Source organism: Apodemus sylvaticus, chromosome 9 (assembly GCF_947179515.1).
Source record: "Apodemus sylvaticus chromosome 9, mApoSyl1.1, whole genome shotgun sequence".
Classification (NCBI taxonomy): Eukaryota; Metazoa; Chordata; class Mammalia; order Rodentia; family Muridae; genus Apodemus; species Apodemus sylvaticus.
In genome coordinates, this window is record NC_067480.1 from 34,041,271 (window position 1) to 34,048,113 (window position 6,843).

General features: G+C 37.8%; 1 non-coding gene across 1 annotated transcript; it reads left to right on the plus strand.

The window, feature by feature from the left end:
• The first annotated feature begins 236 nt into the window (after positions 1-236).
• Positions 237-343, plus strand: LOC127693186 (U6 spliceosomal RNA). Its single transcript, XR_007979639.1, has one exon. It is a non-coding gene; the product is annotated as a U6 spliceosomal RNA (small nuclear RNA).
• Positions 344-6,843: the final 6,500 nt, after the last annotated feature.

Genomic DNA, 6,843 nt, shown 5'->3' on the forward strand with positions numbered 1-6,843 from the left:
CATATAATAAATAAATAAATAAATAAATAAATATTAAATAAATAAATAAATAAATCCCAAGCATCCACTTTACAACCCAACCACCTACCTTCTAGATATTCATCTTGAAAGAAATAAAAGGCTATTTTAATACATAAAACATATGCAAATGTTTATAACAGCATTATTTGTAAAACCCCAAACCAAGAACCCAGCCAAATGTTCTTTAGTGGGTGAACACATAAAAGATTCTATAGGTGCTCGCTTCGGCAGCACATATACTAAAATTGGAACGATACAGAGAAGATTAGCATGGCCCCTGCGCAAGGATGACACGCAAATTCGTGAAGCGTTCCATATTTTTAAAACATCCAATGGAAAAAAGATAGCCTTTTCAACAAATGGTGTTGGTTCAACTGGAGGTCAGCATGCAGAAGAATGTGAATTGATCCATCCTTGTCTCCTTGTACTAAGCTCAAATCCAAATGGATCAAGGACCTCCACATAAAGCCAGACACTCTGAAGCTAATAGAAAAGAAACTGGGGAAGACCCTTGAGGACATCGGTACAGGGAGAAAGTTTCTGAACAGAACACCAATAGCGTATGCTCTAAGAGCAAGAATTGACAAATGGGACCTCATAAAATTACAAAGTTTCTGTAAGGCAAAGGACACCATCAAGAGGACAAATCGGCAACCAACAAATTGGGAAAAGATCTTCACCAATCCTACATCAGATAGAGGGCTAATATCCAATATATATAAAGAACTCAAGAGGTTAGACTCCAGAAAACCAAACAACCCTATTAAAAAATGGGGTACAGAGTTAAACAAAGAATTCTCACCTGAAGAACTTCGGATGGCGGAGAAGCATCTTAAAAAATGCTCAACTTCATTAGTCATTAGGGAAATGCAAATCAAAACAACCCTAAGATTTAATCTTACACCAGTCAGAATGGCTAAGATTAAAAATTCAGGAGACAGCAGGTGTTGGAGAGGGTGTGGAGAAAGAGGAACACTCCTCCACTGCTGGTGGGGTTGCAAATTGGTACAACCACTCTGGAAATCAGTCTGGCGGTTCCTCCGAAAACTGGGCACCTTACTTCCAGAAGATCCTGCTATACCACTCCTGGGCATATACCCAGAAGACTCCCCACCATGTAATAAGGATACATGTTCTACTATGTTCATAGCAGCCCTATTTATAATTGCCAGATGCTGGAAAGAACCCAGGTAACCCTCAACAGAAGAGTGGATGCAAAAAATGTGGTATATCTACACAATGGAGTACTATTCAGCCATTAGAAACAATGAATTCATGAAATTCTTAGGCAAATGGATGGAGCTAGAGAATATCATACTAAGTGAGGTAACCCAGACTCAAAAGGTGAATCATGGTATGCACTCACTAATAAGTGGATATTAACCTAGAAAACTGGAATACCCAAAACATAATCCACACATCAAATGAGGTACAAGAAGAAAGGAGGAGTGGCCCCTTGTTCTGGAAAGACTCAGTTAAACAGTATTCGGCAAAACCAGAACGGGGAAGTGGGAAGGGGTGGGTGGGAGGACAGGGGAAGAGAAGGGGACTTACGGGACTTTCGGGGAGTGGGGGCGCTAGAAAAGGGGAAGTCATTTGAAATGTAAATAAATTATATCGAATAAAAAAAAAGATTCTATAGCCATTGAAAGAAATACTACTCACTTTTACAAAGGACAAACTGTTAATGCATATAGCACTTGGGAGGATATCAAGGAAATTATACTTTTTTTTACAGTCATTCTTAAAGTGTACCCTATTATATTACTTATTATACTGTTTAATTTATGAAACATCCTCAGAGCATCAAAATTAGAGTGGTGAAGAAGAGATTAGTAATTGCCAAGTATGGGTCTAGGGATGCAATGTCGTTATTGAGAAATCAACAAGCAGGAATATGTTATATGGGGGTGACCATGAGATTGTTCTGTAGCTTCACTTGACTGTTCAGATTACCTGAATCTACATATATTCATGAATTATATATACGAACCAAAATTGATAAATTATAAAAACTGATGAAATGAGGTTTTAACCTTAATTAGTGATGTATTAACATCAGATTCCTGGTTTTGATAATGTATTATGATAACAATCACATAGTCTATCATTAGAAGAAACAGGATGGAAGGTACAATGGACCTGTCTACAGTGGCCTGAGTCAGTATGAATTCTCTATCATTTCTTATCAATTTTAATGTGAACCTTGAGCTATTTTAAAAATATGTTAATTTAGGAGAAATAAAATAAAGATAAAATTACAAGTCCAGTAATAATTTAAAAAAAATGCCAACTAACTCCTCTTCCAAGAGATGTTGAGGGCAATGGGTCTGTTTTATATTACTGTTATATGTGGGTACATGACCCAGAAGTAAATGCTTGTGTATTGACAGCCACTCATATCTCATGAGCATAAAGTTTTATGCTCTTTATGTGAGCATAAAGACAAGGTTGTAATCTAGAGGCACATCTGTGTGAATGTCAGCGGAGTGGTCCTCTTGCTAACAGAGTTTTAGTCAGAGAATCTGGAAGAATAGAGGCAGCAGGGTGTAAATATAATTATAAGAGATGTTTTTACCAGACTGATTTTTATATACAATGGTTGAATAACTCCACAGTGGTCATCTGTATATTCAAAAGCTGAAGAACCTAGTAGATGGTCTATTCAAGAAACTTGGAACACAAGAGGTAAAAATAAAATGTAGCCTGCTCAGAGGCACTTTCAGTAAGGGTAATCATTACTGTGACAAAACACCACCATGACCTAAAGCAAGGTGGAGAGGAAAGGGTTTATTTCGTCTACATATCTTGAATCATAGTCCATCAAAGGAAGTCAAGGCAGGAATTCAGACAGGGCAGGAATCTGAAGCCAGGAACTCATGCAAAGCCCACCAAGGAATGCTTCTTACTGTCTTGCTCTATATGGTTTGCTTAGCCAACTTTCCTATAGCACCCAGGACCACGGTGGCTCCACCCACAATGAGCTGAGGCCTCCCACATCAATCACCAATTAAGAAAATGTTCAGCCCAGTCCCATGGATGCATTTTCTCAATTGAGATTCCATCCTTTCAGATGACTTTAGCTTATGCCACATTGGGAAAAAAAAAAAAAAAAAAAAAAAAAAAAAAAAAAAAAAAAAAAAGCTTGCACGGAGGCTCAAAGTCCAGGAGAACCCTAGGGGAATTTCATGAAGAAGTTCAAATTTGCTGTCTAAATCTAAATTTCCTCTTTCTAGCTTATCTAGTTGCATCCTGGTGCCTAGCATTGGGTAAGTCATTTTTCTCTGACTGATCTATATGTCAGTATTTTCTGGAAATACTTTTGTAGGCACAGGCAGAGTGTTCATTAGTGGTTTCCTAGGTCTCTATCAGTCCAGTCACATTGACTACTGAGAGTAATTATCACAGGGTTACAAAGACTTACAAAGATTGTAGATGTAGCTCAAGTAAACCTTGAAAGGGTATAAATTCACATCTATTCCAGTGTTAGATTAGCTAACATTGGGAAATATTGGAATATCACTGGAAATGACCAATATCACAGGATTCAAGGAATATCTGCAATGAATGAAGATTCTTTCCACAATACTTCCTCAAGATCAACTTTGTTCAAGATCTCCATGAACCCTGCTAGAGACTAGATTATTTCATTAACCACCATGTACCCAGTATTTTGTGAATATTTTATTTTGCTTCCTAAAGTTTCCAGTAGTTTTCACAGAGAGACCTAAAAGGCTCTTACCAAAGACCTGGTTGCTTTGAGACATATCCATACCACATTACAGGATGTGCATCATCCATTACTTAACAGACTTGTCAAAACATCTTAGATCTAAGACATGCAAGAAAAATTCTCCCCAGATCCAGTCAATGAATCAATTGTCTCGAAAGCTAGGACCATACTTCACCTAGAGTAGAAAATGGTGAAGAAATATTGAACAGCATTCATCATGCAAGATGCCCTTGAGTTCTTACACAGTTACCCAGACCCAAGTTGCTCTACAAATCATGGTGGTGTGAAAGTTCAGTTTGAACAAGACACTTTGAGATGACTACTAAAATTACACTCATCTTGGGTTCCCACAACCAATCAATACTGTGCTGGGAAGAAAGTCTTTAAAACTTTAGTGTTTGCTAAGCTTGACAACAGCTGGGGTTTGAGATTGATGCTTTTCCCACTCCCTCCACAGTCACCCATCCATTGACAACAAGAAAAAGCACATTTAGTTCCCAGCATGTTAAATAGACCTTGAACTCAAAGACTTAGGTGTATTAATAGCTGTTACCATTAAGAAAGCCCTTCAAAGGCAGGTCATGTCATTCTTATATGCCAGGCTCCTTCAAGAAAAGAAGATAAATGTAAAAATAAAACTTCTTGAGTCAACCTGTTCAGCTGTTGCTGTGATGATGGAACTGGGCTCTCCTAAAAATAGTGAGCACCTGACCTTTCTATGGATACTCAGAATGCCTTCTAATTTGATCTGTTTGACCTCAGATAAAACTTCATCTGTTAGAAAATGCCATTTTAAAACCCAAGAGCTCTTTGTGGAGCAGTTTTCTCACAACATCTTACTTCTATTGGCTGTTTTTTAAAGCAAATATAAGAATTTATTTTCAAATTGTTACCATGATATTACAATGAAACCATCTGTTGTTCCTGATTCTTGATGCTTCTTTGTGTTAGCATATTAATCAGTTACTATGTGGCTAGTTTTATGAAAACTTGATACAAACTGGAGTCATTGGAAAGAAGGGAACCTCAATTGGGAAATTGTCTCCACAAAATCCATCCGTGAAACTTTTTTAAAATTAGTGATTGATGGAGGAGGGTCTAGCCCATTGTGGGTGGTGCCATTCTGGGCCTATGATCATGGGTTTTATAAGAAAGCAGACTGATCAAAGCCATGGAAACAAGCCACTAAGCAGCACCCTTCCATGTTCCCTGTGTCAGCTCCTGCCTCTGGAACCCTAACTAATACACTGTGGTAAAAAGCAACTTGGACTAAAAGCAAGAGACAAAAGACTTTATTTGGCCTACAAGTTGTAGTCTGTCATTGAGAAAAGCTATGCCAGGACTTAAAGGCAGGAACTGGGAGCCAGGAACTGAAGCAGAGACGATGAAAGAACATTGCACATGAGCTTGCTTGCTCTGACTTGCTCAACTACCTTGTTTATACAGCCAAGTCCTACCGGCCTAGGAATGGCATCACCCACAGTAGGCTTGGCCCATGTACAACATTAATTAACATCAATCAAAAAAAAATGCTTCAGAAACATACCCACAAGCCAATGTGATGGAAGCGGTACCTCAATTGAGGCTTCCTCTTTCTAGGGGGTTCGAATTTGGGTCAGGTTGACAAAATATATAAACTCTGTGTCTGAAAAGTTGACTCTCATGAGACAAACAGGTTATGGAGAGGGTTTTGTTTATCTGTCACACCAGCATCCTGCCACTTGTGACATATACAGGAACTGTTCCTACCACAAAGCATGTTCATTGTCTGTGTATCCTAAGGATGTTTCAGACTTTCTTGGACCACTGGAAAAAAATCTGACATGAAAGTAGCGGTAAGAACGTGGGTCATGAATTGAACTACACCTGCAATGAGCCAAAGCATCTACCTTCCCTTGAGGAATGTTTAAGGAACTTGAAAAGTATAATGCTTACTTCATAGCATACCAAGAATTGCTCACTTTAATTTAATTATAAAGACTTTTGTGAGGGTATCTCACTACCTATACAATTTTGAGCCCCCCCCCCACCAATCATTTTTATTAGCTCTTTTGGTTGGGCAGACCTGAAGATTTCATAGACACTGCTGAGACTCCTCATTTGCATTTGATAAGGCAATGGGGACAGGAAAATTATGTACTTTGAAGTAATACAGTCAATTCCTGGACCTTTTGTTTTTAGCTGTTATTGCTTTGCTTTTTGTTTTGCTTTGTTTCTGACAAAGTCTCACTTTGCAGCCCAGGCTAACCTGGAACTCACAGAAATCCTTCTTCTTCTACTTCTCCAGTCCTGGGATTACACATGGTGCAGTGTCATGTGTGGCTGTGCAGATGTACCATATTGCTTGATCTCCAGCCTGCCAGTAGATGAAACACCTTCTCCAAGCTGGCCATGCTCTAAATATGTGTTTAAAGTCAAAGACTTTTATTAAACCCAATGGCAAGACTGTCTCAGCAAGGAATGGCAATGTTAGTCACCAGAACAGCACCTAGTATGTGCCCATGACTCTCTTGTAAAGATAAATATAACCACATAATTCCATTAAGATTGGTTTGCTTCTACATTGACCTTTCCTACTTATGACAGCAGAATTTTACTGTGGGTATTTGGATAAAATGGAAATTTTAACTAGAGTTGCATCAAAAATATTGAATTTTAAAAGGTCAAACTCACATAATAGAAAAAGAACTATTTCTATGTCATACTAATATACATATATATGCCAATATAATCTGATACAACTGTAAAATTTAAAATTTATGTACAAATTGATTTTAATATAAAGAGCACCTATAAAATTATGCTGTTAACCTCTGGTAAATCTCATTTAGAAGCTGATGAAATGTCTAGTCTGGAATATAAATAATCTTCAAAAATCATAGTTTAGTGAATGAACACATCTCAGTTTATGCATATGCCAGAATTGATTTAATTGTATTCAATAGCACTAAAAACCAAGTGCTAAATGTACTCATTTAAAGTGACAAAATAGCAGGGGCTGAAGAAATGGTTTATCCGTTAAGAGGACATACTGCTCTTGGAAAGAACACATGTCAGGAGCTTCCAACAACCTGTAGCTTCAGCTTCAT